The sequence below is a fragment of the Lissotriton helveticus genome, chromosome 2_1, assembly GCF_964261635.1.
Source record: "Lissotriton helveticus chromosome 2_1, aLisHel1.1, whole genome shotgun sequence".
Lineage (NCBI taxonomy): Eukaryota > Metazoa > Chordata > Amphibia > Caudata > Salamandridae > Lissotriton > Lissotriton helveticus.
Window position 1 is genome coordinate 2097698176 of NC_136059.1, and position 14748 is coordinate 2097712923.

General features: G+C 42.7%; 1 long non-coding RNA gene across 1 annotated transcript in view; it reads left to right on the forward strand.

Annotated features, from left to right (window-relative positions):
- The first annotated feature begins 6076 nt into the window (after positions 1–6076).
- LOC144820018 (uncharacterized) overlaps positions 6077–14748 on the forward strand; it is a 259394-nt gene continuing 250722 nt past the window's right edge. The window contains exon 1 of the long non-coding RNA XR_013607673.1: positions 6077–6118. This is a non-coding gene — a long non-coding RNA (uncharacterized LOC144820018). The remainder of the gene's footprint in view (positions 6119–14748) is intronic.

Consider the following 14748-nt stretch of genomic DNA (forward strand, 5'->3'; position numbering starts at 1 on the left):
AATCCCCTTGCATCCTGGGAGTCCCTGGGGGCCAACTAGCCCACCAGCAACCTCCAGCATGCACCAGGGGGCTGCATTGCAGAGAGGTGTAAAAAGGGGCGTGGCCTCATTACACCTCTCTGCAACGCAGCCCCCTGGTGCATACTGGAGGTTTCTGGTGGGCTAGTTGGCCCCCAGGGACTCCCAGTATGCAAGGGGAATTAGTTCCCCCTCTGCAAACGCGCCAGGGGGCTGTGGTGCAGAGAGGTGTAATGAGGCCACGCCCCTTTTTACACCTCTCTGCAACACAGCCCCCTGACACATCCTGGAGGTACATGGTGGGCTAGTTGACCCCCAGGGACCCCCAGTTTGCAAGAGGGCTTAGTCCCCCAACTTAGAACACTCTACGGGGCACGTTTGCACAGTGGTGAAGGTAAGGGGCGGGGTTTTATGTGATGTGAGTGCAAACATGCCCTGTGGCGCGTTTTAAGTTGGGGATTTAATTCCCCAACCTAAAACGCGCCACAGGGCGTGTTTGCACACATGTTACCTCATGCCCCGCCCCCTTCCTTCACTATTGTGCAAAATATTCCTGTAAAATGAGCTGAACTACGAATTCCTATTTACTCACCTGTTATCAGGAGAGACCTCAGTGCTGCATCTTTCATCCCACTACTGATCCTGAAAAGTAATTCTAACCATATTTACAGTAACTTGAATTTCCTTCAATAGACTAATATTGACTGGTTTCACTTGGAAATTTTTCTAAGTGTGGAGTTTTGGAACTTTAAAAAATTCCTCTAAAACCAGCCGAACTACGAATTCCGATTTACTCACCTGTTATCAGGAGAGACCTCAGTGCTGCATCTTTCAGCTCTCTACTATTCCTGAAAAGTAAATTTAACTGTACTTACCAGTAACTTGAATTTCCTTCGATAGGATATCATTGCCTGCTATATAACATATATATAAATAAAAAAATAAAAAATAAAATATTACAATTTCAATATTTTTAAAATCATTTTTTTTCAATTTATATTAAAAATATGTAATGTAATTAAAAAATAAAATATCTAAAAATAAATACTTTAAAACAATGTAGTAAATTAGTATAAAAAAATATAACAATTAATACATTTTAAAATTATCATTTACAAAACCTTTGGAAATTCACTGAAAAATCCATAGGTTTCAGCCACGTTATAGTTAGGAATTAGTATTTAAAAAAACCTTAAATATTCACTGAAAAAACCATAGGTTTCACACACATTATAGTTAGGAATTAGCATTTAAAAAACCTTGCAAATTCATTGAAAAAACCATAGGTTTCACACAAGTTATAGTTAGCTGGACATTTCACTCATACTAAACCTTTGAAATCCCCCTGTTATAGTTTGTTCAGCTAACTATAACTCGTGCGCCCGCAATGCACTGTTGATGACGTCACATATTACATCACTCATGACATGGTCAGTGACATCACTCATGACATCACTGATGACATCTAAAATGACATCACTGATGACATCATCCTTATGAAAGAGTGGCAGACCTCCTCTCACCCTAATATAACCATTGATACACACATTCAAAAATAGAAACTAAGAAATCCAAAAAAATGGAGATACCAATACCAGTTACAACAACCTATTCAGTAAATCCACCACCTACATTCACATCCACTTATTCACCAACAGTTCTATATAGTCACTCATACATATACTCACTCATATATACTCATACACCTATACATCCTGTTACACATCGACACTCATCCATAGAGTTACTCACACACATACTCACACATGCATATAAACTATCAAACATCCATTTATTTGCATATACAGCTATACACACACCACTACACTTACTTCTACAGAAATGTACACATACTTACTCTCTTAAACAATCACTTATAGAAACTCATACTTATTTATACAGGAACTCTTCCAATCTCTCACTCTCACATATACTCAGTTATATACATCAATACTCACATTCACTTGTTTAAAACATATGTAGTTACTAATAAAGATGTTATTGAGACAGTCATTCACTCACTAACACACCCATACACACACACTCATCCACCCATACAGTCCTGCACACATGCTGTCTTCAAAACACATACAAACAATGAGTCACTCATTCATGCATCAATGCGCTAATATTCCCCACCGAACCATACAAACACTCATACTGATAGTTTAAAAACCAACTAATAACCCATATAGACACTCGTGTAGCTACTGACCAACCCATGCAGCCACCTATATACAAAGAGAGACACTGATACAGATATTTAAATATTTAAAAATTACTTGGTAATACTTGTATTCACTAAGATACACTTAATAGGTCAGTTATACAATCAATTTTACAAAAAAACACATCCATTTAGACAATTATTTACCCATTTATTCTTCCATCGACCTTTAGATATACATATATAAAAAATATTAATTTTTCTGAAAGACACACATTCACTGGATGATGTCATCAGTGATGTCATCAGGGATGTCATGAGTGATGTCACTGACCATGTCATGAGTGATGCAATATGTGACGTCATCAGCAGTGCATTGCGGGCGCGCGAGTTATAGTTAGCTGAACTAACTAGTACGGGGGAATTTCTATGTTTTTGTACGAGTGAAATGTCCAGCTAACTATAACATGTGTGAAACCTATGGTTTTTTCAATGAATATATATAACACATATTTAAACGTTACAGAAACACAGTCACTGAACGGTGTCATCAGTGATGTCTTCAGTGATGTCACTGACCATGTCATGAGTGATGTAAAATGTGACGTCATCAGCAGTGCATTGCAGGGGTGCGAGTTATAGTTAGATCAATATCTCAACTAACTGGAACCTATGCTTTTTTTCAGTGAATATATACATATGTGTGTGTGTGTGTGTGTGTGTGTGTGTGTGTGTGTTTGTGTATGTGTGTGATGAAGGCATGCATATGCATTGTGACAACTGACAGTCATCCTTTCTGTAGAGCATGCTTTACTGGGAAATCTGACTTCCATGGGGAGAGGTGGGTTTAACTTCATGATGGACAAAGTTATAAAGCCTCAGCTGCCTGCAAAGGGAATCATTTAGAGTTTGATGGAGAGGGTACCCTCACCGCCAAACTGAAGGCTGGCCCACTTGTTTTACTCACAGGCGGACGTTAAGCCTATTAGTAATGGACACTACTCTGTCTCTGCCACCAACATACTCCTCTGACAGCCTGCAGGAGTATGAGTCGTTAAAAGTTTGGCCATTCAACCAACTGTATGATTTTCAGTGACTGGTTAAATGGCCAGTTTTCATTGTCTGTCACTGCTAGGTAAAACCTAATGGTAAGGGGTTGTGAAAATTGCAAAATTACCCCCACTCTATACTAGGAGACATCTCCCATGGCATGGGGATCATTTGTTTTTGTACTTTCAACAACAACATTTTCCCTTTGTGATTTAGTTTTTGAAAATACAAAAACATGTTAAAAGTTTGATGGACGGTACGGTCATGTTGACGGAGCTGTCTTGCAAACTTTTAAATATGTTGGCCGGAACCACTGTGAAAGCGATTCCTGCCATTGTTCAGAGGTGTCTGCCGGCCAGGCAAACATCTCTAAATTTGACTAGCTGATGACCCTCAGTATGGTGAGAGTAAAGTACTCCACCATACCTATGGTTTAACTTCCAATCCCCAAACTATAATTCAGGGCCAAAGCTCCTTGACTTCAGTCATCTTAGCCTGCATAGTTTACACCTGTGAGAGGCCCCAACTGGTATATACTACACAGCATACAAAAACAGCTAGGTTGCATCCCAGTCTTTGTACAACAATGTCTGCAGTTCGAACCAAACATTATATTCTTATGTGTACCTGTTTTACTGAAATAAAATGACTTCATGTCGCATTCCTTAGTTGTACTAACTATTTTTAGCATCTTTACATGAAACCACCAGAGATCATATCATTCAAGCATGGCTGCAAAAGTATGAGGATTGGTGCTCTTCAGTTTTTACCAAGACCTTCCTCTTAAAGCTAGGGCCCTACACAAGACTGTTTGTATCACCCATAGAGCCATTCCCACGGCCGCCCCTTGCTACTTATCAAATAAACTCAGGATATCAGGTGGCTCTAGAGCTACACAAAATGCTGAAAATCTGCTACTCGAACTTCCAAGTTTGAAAAGGTAAAGCCTTATGGTGGAATCCTTCTCAGGTAATAAGACTAGAATTCGGAACTCGCAACCTCCATACCTTTGCACCACTACCTCTTTCCGGATCTACAAAACAAACCTTAAAACTCTTCTCTTCCAAAGAACTTTTTCAATAATCACTCCTCACCAAGCTACCCACCAGGCATATGACCTCACATTTCATTGCTTGACACTGACTGTTACATGACACTCCCAAACGTTATAAAGACCTTTCTGCCCATACTCTGTAAATATGTCATTTGAATTTGTGTAACCTTAAGTGCTCTAACTTTTCTAAATTTGTAATGACTCGGGGCCTGGTTACGAGTTTGGCACTCCTCCTACATCAACGTCACTGCTGCACTGGCAGGAGAACTGCCAAACCCGTGGTGCACCCTCCCACCGGATTCTAAGATGAATCGAGGGCAGGCAGGCAGTGCTGCGGTGGTCTCACAGCGACAGCTGTGTTAGGTTCATGGGAGAAGCACTGTAAAGATTCACAAGGTGCACACCTTTTTCTCTTTCAATTGTATCTGATTTATTCCACTGTTTTTTCTTTATTCGCGTGCTTCCCCAGAAATCGCAGACAGCCCAAGACCGCGCTGTTGCAAAATTACAAACTGAAAAGGGAGTGGATTCCACCCCGTATTGGGTGCACAGCTTAAATGTCCATTGCATCTCAAAAAATGCCATCATATTTTTCATTTTATCCAAATCCTTTTTATTTGTCATCCGAATCAAAATTTCATCAATCCTTATTTGTTTTTTCTTTTACGCAAATCACAAGAGAGAACGCTTACATCTTCACTCTATTCTTAATGAAGCAGACATGCTAATCCAAGCCTTGTTCTGCACCACGACAGTGTGCGTAAGTGTTGTACACATCCATAAAAAATTGCTTTACCCAATGCATTTCGGGCCCTCGGTCCGGCCCTTCATCAGGGGTTTTCTAAAATGCAAAATACAATGTGTAAGACTATGTCATTGCCCATTATCACTCAAACCCGAGTGCACACAACAATCCTTCCGGCTCTCCCAAATCAACGTTTTTCCTGCTAAAACACATAGCCAAATGCTACTTTTTTACTAATGAGTATCCTTACTCTCCTCCGTGCCTTTCACCCTTTCACTCTTCGTGCCCCTCATATTACCAACTGCCCTCAGCATTACGTGACTCCCACCTTTCTCACGCTTTTCACCCCACCTATGTCCCCTCCATCTCAATCCTGCTTCTTTTCTTTGCTAAGCTGTCTTGTACCTCGTTCAGTTATGTATCTTTTACACTTCTAAACTCTTGTCGAACCGATCTCAGCCTAGTGTGTTACACCCTCTAAACAGAACTCATTTTCAGCCCGTTGCACAAGGAGCACCCAAGCAACATTTTGACAAAACTGGAGGAACATTCAAAACGTCACAAGAGAGACAATTGTGTAACACATATTTACAACATTTTACATAAGAGTTGTACTGCTGGCAATACATATGGAGGATGACATATGTTTGAATGTCTAACATAGAACTCGAACAAAAATACCATGGGGGTGTAGAAAAAATTCAGATCCAGAGATGATGCTTGGAACATTGCGGCATATGCATATTAAATCATCAACGTTAGATTTAAACATCTAAGGCAGGGCCGGGCATTATAAGATGGGTATTCAGGTAGATGAGGAGGATCAAATAGTGAGTGTTGTTACAAAAGGAAACATAGTGTCTGACATCGGAGAAACAGTTTCACTACGTAGTGAATTGTGGGTTTTGGAGGCGGCGGTGAAGTGGGGAAGGGAAAATGAAGTGAGGAGATTGATTGGAAACAGGTGTACTCAAGGGGCGGATACGAACTGGGTTATAAGGAGTTCTGTTTAGAGGGTGTAACACGCTAGGCTGAGATCGGTTCGACAAGAGAGTAGCGGACGAGAACGAGAACATTTTGAAAGGTATGAAATGTTTTAACTATGAAGGAAGCGGGAAGAGTTTAGAAGTGTAAAAGATACATAACTGAACGAGGTACATGACAGCTTAGCAAAGAAAAGAAGCAGGGTTGAGATGGAGGGGATATAGGTGGGGTGAAAAGCGTGAGAAAGGTGGGAGTCACGTAATGCTGAGGGCGGATGGAAATATGAGGGGCACGAAGAGTGAAAGGGTGAAAGGCACGGAGGAGAGTAAGGATACTCATTAGTAAAAAAGTAGCATTTGGCTATGTGTTTTAACGGGAAAAACGTTGATTTGGGAGAGCCGGAAGGGTTGTTGTGTGCACCCGGGTTTGAGTGATAATGGGCAATGACATAGTCTTACACATTGTATTTTGCATTTTAGAAAACCCCTGATGAAGGGCCGGACCGAGGGCCCGAAATGCATTGGGTAAAGCAATCGTTTATGGATGTGTACAACACTTACGCACACTGTCGTGGTGCAGAACAAGGCTTGGATTAGCATGTCTGCTTCATTAAGAATAGAGTGAAGATGTAAGCGTTCTCTCTTGTGATTTGCGTAAAGAAAAAACAAATAAGGATTGATGAAATTTTGATTCGGATGACAAATAAAAAGGATTTGGATAAAAGGAAAAATATGATGCATTTTTTGAGATGCAATGGACATTTAAGCTGTGCACCCAATACGGGGTGGAATCCACTCCCTTTTCAGTTAGGTTCATGGGAGAGCCATAACAGCAGACCGGCACTGTGAGTGCCTGCAGCATGTTCCTGCGCTGTGTGGCATGCACCATGTTGTGCATGCTACACCGTGCAGGAACCGGGGTGCAATTCCAGGGGGGGCACATGTCCCCCCGCATGCACCCCCAGGCCCAGAAGAGACAGACGGTAGTTGCATCTCTGCCACCCTTTTCGTGGCAGGTTCAACGCCATGAAATGGGTGGGGGAAATGCAACTCGGAATATTCTCGGAAATACATAACTCTCAGCATGTGTAACCTACTACCCAGTTACTCTGAATTTCTCATGTAACGTTCTTCGCTCTATTGTAAAGCACTCTGACACCTCTGTGTAATGTCTGAGCAATATAAAAATGGATACATAAATAAATAAGTATGGGTGCCATTGTCTTGCTCCACATTATATTGAGCTAGCCCTGCAATTTCTAAATCCAGCTACATTTCAGAAAAAGAGCATTGGGTGTTATAAAATAGTTGAGTCATCAACAGCCTCCAAAATTGATTCTCAGGTTAGTGTACTTTGCGCAATCTAGTGCTAAAATAGCAGAGGAACGATCACAGTTGATGTGCTTACCGACTCCATGAGCCCAGAGAATCACGTCTGTTACAGTCATTTCAATTGCTAATTACCAACCGTCGCAGCATGCAATGTTCTCTAATTAAGTTTGTGGCTCGTGCATAGTCTGTAATTAGGAAGAGCTGTACTGCATTGTTCATATCTTTCGGTGTTCGTGGTTACAAAGTAGATTCAAGCCGAGCTAATTCAATTTTAAAGGACATGAATCGGAAGATTAATTTGTTTTAACTCTATCAAAATAGTATGTCCAAACAGTGACATAGCTGATAATTTGTGTAATTTATGAAAAAACATTTACAGCCTTTGAAATCAAAGCCAATGAGAGAGCTGAATCACAATGGTGGCGTGATTTACGTTTTCGGCCGTGTACAGTTTTACCACTGGATAAAGAGTTATCATATTTTTTTTTTAAAACAGAGAAAGGTTGTGTTTTTTTTTTTGTATTGCAACTTTGCAAGCTATTGAGGCGGAAGTCATTCCAAAGATTCTGGAGTGCCGGTAGATTTACAGTTATTTTCCTTGTACTACTATTTATTTAGTTACATGGTGTAAATTCTGTCACCTAGATTTTATCTACGGGTTAGAATAAAGACTACAGCAAGTAGAATGTCTCCGCGTGTGCGTCAGTCTGCCATTGTGTGAGGGTACACTACATACCTAAATGTGCTTGGGTGCTTTCTTGCTTGTTCCTTTCTGGGTGTGTATTTGTGCCTCTCTTAGTTCTCATCGGTGCATTTATAAAAAAGCATGCTCATTCATGCACGTATGTAGTATGTATTCATTTCTGTGCTTGATTTTATGTTTCGAGAAAGTGGCATTGTAATTAGGATAATTAGATAATCGATATTCTATTAATGTGTGATATACTGAATACCGGGCAACATGTAAATGGCATGGTATGCTTTACCTTGTGTGGAAGCTGGACACTGACATCGCCGTGCTGCTCGCCAAACTGGTGACGTAAAAACTGCATTGCAGTGTATCGTGGGTGCCCAATTGGTGTAGCAATGGCAGAGATACACTATTAGAGCAGAACAGTGAATGGCATAAACTGAGGGTATCGCAGGAACAATAGAAGTAAATAGGAAAAACAGGATATGATAAGTTGGGAATGGGGCAGGTGCAAGAGTCAGAGAGTGCAGCAAGTTGTGAGCGGAATTGTGAGCAGTACGGCGCTGGTGTTGCACAGGACCAGTAGTGGATCAAAATGGGAACTAGTGCAGGAAGTGTGTGGTGTGTGTTCCATATTTGGCTGGTAAGACAGTAGGACCAGAATTCAGAAACGGGACTGGCGAGGATATAGACGTGGGAAGGAATAGCAATGGTGTGGGCGCATGAGTAGGGCATGACATAGAATGTTGTGAAGTCATCAGGAGTGTTGCAACAAGTAAGAATGATATTGGGGCAAGTGTAGCATGGGGGATCACAGCGCCATTTCGCGAAATCCTTTAATGACAGATTTTTTTATTAATACCAAAAGGCTGCCCTAAATTACCAGGATCATACTCTGCAAAGCAGAGAAACCAATGTTCATTCTGGTTTCTCTGTCCCAATGACATCACTGTGCATTATCTTTGAACATAATGTACTTCCTGTCCCTCAAAAAACAGCAATAGCTGTGAGATGAATACAAGCTGGAAACTAGCTACAATTGTTAGTCTCTGTCTATGAGTTCTGGTGTCCTATGCCAAGGATGCAAAGCTGATATGCCAGCTGTGCAAGTTTCAAATGCCTCAGTGGCTCATTGTTGAACCTAATAGCCATGTGTGTTCTCCCCACAAAACATTTTACATTTTCCCTTCCTGTTTTCCAAAATGAATTTGTGTTGGCCTTAGGACTCTGGCCTTTATCATGGCTAACCAGTGCTAAAGCGCTTGTGCCTACTCATTTAAACAAGGTAACTTTGGCTTACACCAATTGGTACATTTAATTAACTTGCAAGTCCCTTATAACATGGTACTATACTTAACCAGGGCATGTAATTTAAATGATACCAGTGGGCCTGCAGCATTTATTGTGCCACTCACTTAACCCTTTAATCATGTCCTGGGCCTGGGCCTACCATTGTAGCCTTGTGCAGTTTATAGCTGCCAATTTAACTTGGCAAAATTAACCTTTTTGCCAAACCTAAACCTTCTCTTTCAATACAGATCAGTTACTCATAGGACATGGTGCAGTGAATTTAAAAAGTTGGATATGTATTTTTATGTTTTACATGTCCTGATAGTGAAAAACTCTTGCATTTGTTTTTCACTTCTGCAAGGCCTACCTCTCCCATAGGATAACATTTGGTTCCTTCTTAAATTTAATAACTGCTCTTGATTGATTGGAAACAGGTAGAAAAAATGTAATTTGCTTACCATTTGGTGCCTGCAGCCTGTGTCCTGGGTCACATGACTGTGATTAGAGTGGGAATTGGCCTTTGTGTATTCCTCCAAGAAAGTGAGACAAAGGTGGACTAGTTGTTGGCATGATGGGCTATCCTGCCAGGATGGAAGAAGCAAAGCTATCCCCTTCCACAGTTACATTTCAAAGCACTTTCACAAAGAACCTGACACCCGTCTTTTGTCACCCCAGACTATTTGGGGCCTTGGGAGGGGAAAGAAGAGTTTTCCAGAAACAGAAGTAGGGGTAGCCAGGATAGCACCTGCATTTAACAGGCTGACACCAAGCCCACATATTGAACAACCTGACCACCTCTTCAGTACACCACTAAACATAAAGATAGCAGAAGAAAGATTGCCTTGTTCCTCAGAGGACTGCCATGCAGCTTGTGGCCTGCCTTGTTCTCCAGAATCCTGCCCTGTTGCTTGAGGCCTGAACCCACACCTTGATCCCATCTGAAGTGATTTCTGCGTTCTCCAAGTGGTGTCCTAACAACCTTGAACCCCTGAAAGTGATGCCAAAGGTGCCCAACCGTTCAAAAACTGAAATTTGGAACTTAGAAAATATTCCACCAAAAAGTGTCCTGAGAACATATGGGAGACCCAGATCTACCTGTTCGCCGGTCCAGCCAAGGTGCATAGCTGGATGGCCTGACCTTGCGGTACATCTCTCTATGTTCTCCCTGTAACAGCAAACCTGTTTAGGGACTTCTCTTGGGAAGGGGTATCCAGCCTTGTTCACCCTTGTAAGCTACGGCATGCAGTTTTGTCCTGCTGGAGATTTTTGATTTTCAAAAAAGTGACAAAGTCTGACCGTAGAAATCTTCTCCATGACTTTATTCAGCTGCTCCCCAGTAATGTTGCCTCCTTCTTGGACATGGTCGGAAGCTTTTCCCCACTGACAAATATCCTGAAACATGCATCTAGAGATACACAGCACTGGCTGTGCCAACAATGGTGACTGCTAACGATTTTCAGCTAAAGTGGGAGTTATCATGCCCTGCACTAACCCCAATGCATCTGGGTAAATTGTGTGCTGGAATGCCATGCAGCCTCCTCTCTTTTTGAATATTTCTAAAGCATATCAACGGGATTCAAAAGACAATTTAATATATTTTCAAAACTAAGCCTACATAGGCTGTCAATCAGGGCAGAAATTAGAAAGAAAGGAGAATCGTGGATCTACAAATATAGGTAAAACAAAGACACATCAGCAGTCTTATTCACAATACAATATCAGCATATATTATGCTAAATCATTGAGATTCAACACAAGAAATTAAACTGAAAACCAGCAAAAATTAAATAGTATATTTTTCACTCAGTGTGGAACCATATGCATGGTATTTAAAGAGTTTGATAAAGCACTGGCTGGATCCGAAGGTATCAGAGCGCTTTACATGAGAATCAACTGTGTAACAGAAAAAGATCAACAATTACACAATACATCAAAAATAGGCAATACATTAGGAGAGGAGAGAAAGGAGGGAGAAAAGTAGTGGAGGGGGCAGGGGAGGTGAGAAGGGAGGGTAAGGGAAGAGACAACAAGGAGAGATGGATGGAAGTCTGTCTAAAAACCGACTGGGTAGGTGACGACCTAGGAGGGAATCCACGGCCCATCTCCTCTATAGCTAAACCAGGTAGCTCCATCGGCCATCAAACAAAATAGTTCAGTCTCAATAAATTGAGAGAGGAGAGACATAAATAGAGGGAGGATGCGGAAAGAGACGACAGGAGACACAAAAGGAAGTCTGTCTAAAGACCGACTGGGTAAGTGACGTCCAAGGAGGGAATCCCTGACCTGTCTCCTCTATAGCTAAACCGGGTAGCTCCATCGGGCATCAGACAAAATAGCTAGATCTCAATTGATGAGAGAAAGTTCAAAGATAAACAGGGTGGGGAATAAGGGCCAGGAAAGGTGAGGGCAAAGGTCGGTAACAGGAAAGTGGAGAAGAGTATAGTGGGGAGGGGTAGGGGATAGAGGGAGGAGGGAGATAAGGTCAGGAGAGATGCAGGAGGGTTTGTTGCAGCTGTCATTTTAGGCATGTACAGGCAGTATATACAAAAACACGTTTAAGGAGTATGTAGGAAGGATAAATAGGGAGAATAGGGGGAAGGAGGGAGTTAACGGCAGGAGAGATGAAGGAAGGTGTGCCCAATGTCCGGCTGGGTAGGTGACGGCCGAGGAAGGAATCCACAGCCCATCTCCCCTATAGCTATCGGTGTAGCTCCACCGGCCATCGGTCAGATAGCAAGGTCTCCGCGGTCGAGGGAAAGTTCACAGGGTAAATGTCCTGAAGGGTGTGCAGGTTCCAGGTCGGATAGCGGTAAGAGGGGAGGGTGTAGGGGGAAGGAGGGAGATGACGGCAGGAGAGACGAAGGAAGGTCTGCCCAATGTCCAGCTGGGTAGGTGACGGCTGAGGAGGGAAACCACAGCCCATCTCCCCTATAGCTATCGGGGTAGCTCCACCGGGCATCGGTCAGGTCTCAGCAGTCGAGGGACAGATTACAGGGTAAATGTCATGAAGGGTGTGCAGGATCCAGGTTGGATGAGGGCTAAGATCAAGGTCTGGCCGATGACCAAATGTTTGATAGTCCAGGAGTAGAAGTACATCGTGGTGAGGTCAACAGTGGCGGCCATCTTGTGGTCGGGCAAAGTTCTTCTTGCCTAATCCTCAGGCTGATCAGGTTCATCCCAGTAGGTCTGGAACCCATGATTACTGTTACAGTCTATTATTGCAGCCTTTAAGCCGAGGAAACAAACACAGGGCATCCCTTGTGGTGTAACTTAGCTCCCTGGTTAAGATCGGTGGCAGGCGCCATTTTGAAGTAAGGCGCGTTTCAGTTGGGACACTCTAGGAATGTAGATGCCCTCCCTCGAGTTGAGTCAGGTCAGTTCCATTTCAGGGTCAGGCAAAGGCCCTCCCTCTCGACAATGCCTAGGTCCTCATGGCGGTCCACTCCTACTCATGCCTGCTCAAAATGTCTCCTTAACCCCGGATGCTGTCAGTACAAAACCTCAGGCAGCAGGATATTGGGTGCCCTGTGTTGTAGCTGGAGTTGTCGGTTTTTATTGTCCAAAGCGGACACCATGTTGGAGTCAGGCTACCCGCTCCAGTGAGGTTTCTTTCTATAGGACTTCTCCCCCTCGCCTGCCTGCGTAAACTGAGCTGCGGAAGAACAAGGTGCCGTTTAGTCCACCTACGCTGCTTAACAAAACTCACTGTGTCGCTATTTTAGATGGGATTCAGGTCACGGATCGTCTTGCGTGTTAAAGATATCATGCACAAACAGTGTCATCAAGGTGATCCCTCTTGACGGTAATTGTAGCGCTATCCCTTGCAGTGGAGGGACGCGCCCCCCACAGGGTGCAATCCACTGACTCGGTCAGCAAACGCATTTACATGCACCACGTCTCACCTCCTTTCCCAAAAATCCGACCGGATAGGATTTCCTGCTTCTGGCCAAATCAAGTGGGTTGTGCAGTGCTATTCGTACTGTGGATGTCTCCTCCGTCCACTATGTAGATGGTGCTGGGTCCGATGTAATTACGCCACCACTTTCCTATACTCGTATCGAGCCGCCATTTTGAGTCAATCTCCGGAGTCGGGGCGCACTGCATGTAAGTAAATTTTACTGCTGTTAGATGCCGTAATAGCTGCGTCCGCCTGCAGATTTCAAAAGTCTGGAAATTTCAACAGCATATTTCGTGCTTGTTGGAAATCTATGTCTGCCGTCTGTGCATTTCTGCAGCCGATGATGATTTCGGCCAGCGGTGCTTCGTTGGCTGGGCTACGCGGGAAGGGCCAACACATAACCTAAATCCAAATAACTTGTTCACATGACAGGAACACACATGTACCACCTACAATTGTTATTGTGTAACTAAAACAAACTAAAAGAGATCTATATTTTGACTTATTCCAAAGGTATTGCTGGGCAAAGTGATGTAAGTTTGATACTGCACTGTTGAGGTTAGTTAGCATTCCATTTCTTTTTGTTTTCATGGATTGTGGCTACTCTGCTTGTTTCCCTGTTGAGAGAAGGTTAATCAGAACTTCTTCTTAAACAGAAAAGACTTGTCTTTCATGATCATAAAGCTCTCTCTCCCCAATTAGTATGTCTATTTATACCTACCCATAAAAAGAAGGCCCTTTGGGGCACATGCATCAAGAATTTAAACCGTTTGCAACTGAAAAAATGCTCTTTCAGATGGATTCTTTTTTCACAATTTATAGCGATTACGTAAATTGTGAATGCATTTAGGGAATTGCAATTTGCGATTCCCTATTTGAGATGTATGTATCATTTACTAAATGCGACTGTGCATTTAGGAAACTCTAATTACAATCAAATTCAAGTTGATGGTCATTGGCGCATGCATTGAAAAATGCACAAAAAATGCATTTCTCAATGTGCATACATACCCTCCGTGCTGTTGAGGGGAGTTGCAGCCCAACTCTTCTCCAGGATGAGGGTTTTTCACTATCTGGGGCATACTTTGCAGTCAAATCAGCAACATTTTTCTTCTGAAAAGGGGCACGGTATTGAGGTGGTTCCTCCTGGTTGACTTTTACCTCAAACTGGCGCTGCTGGTCACATCTTGCTTGCGTAGACTCGCCTTCTCTGCGATCCTGACATCCTCCTCTGCCAAATTGCTGATCCAACGATTCCTGAAAGAAACGAGGAGAACAGGGTTAAGGAACCTGGTACCTCTCAGGTGTCTTAACTTAAGGGGGGTCAAGTAAATCATATCTATGCTCAGAAGTGTCAGCTGGAGGTGAACCACTACGGGACCTAGGCTTCTATTGCTGCCAGTTTTTATTCCAACCCGTTTTAGGAAAGACTGGATGACCCTCCTTGTCCGGAGGGTGTATAGTTTTTACTTATGTAAATGGCCTGACACCCAAATTATTATGACCTAGGGATGTGTAGA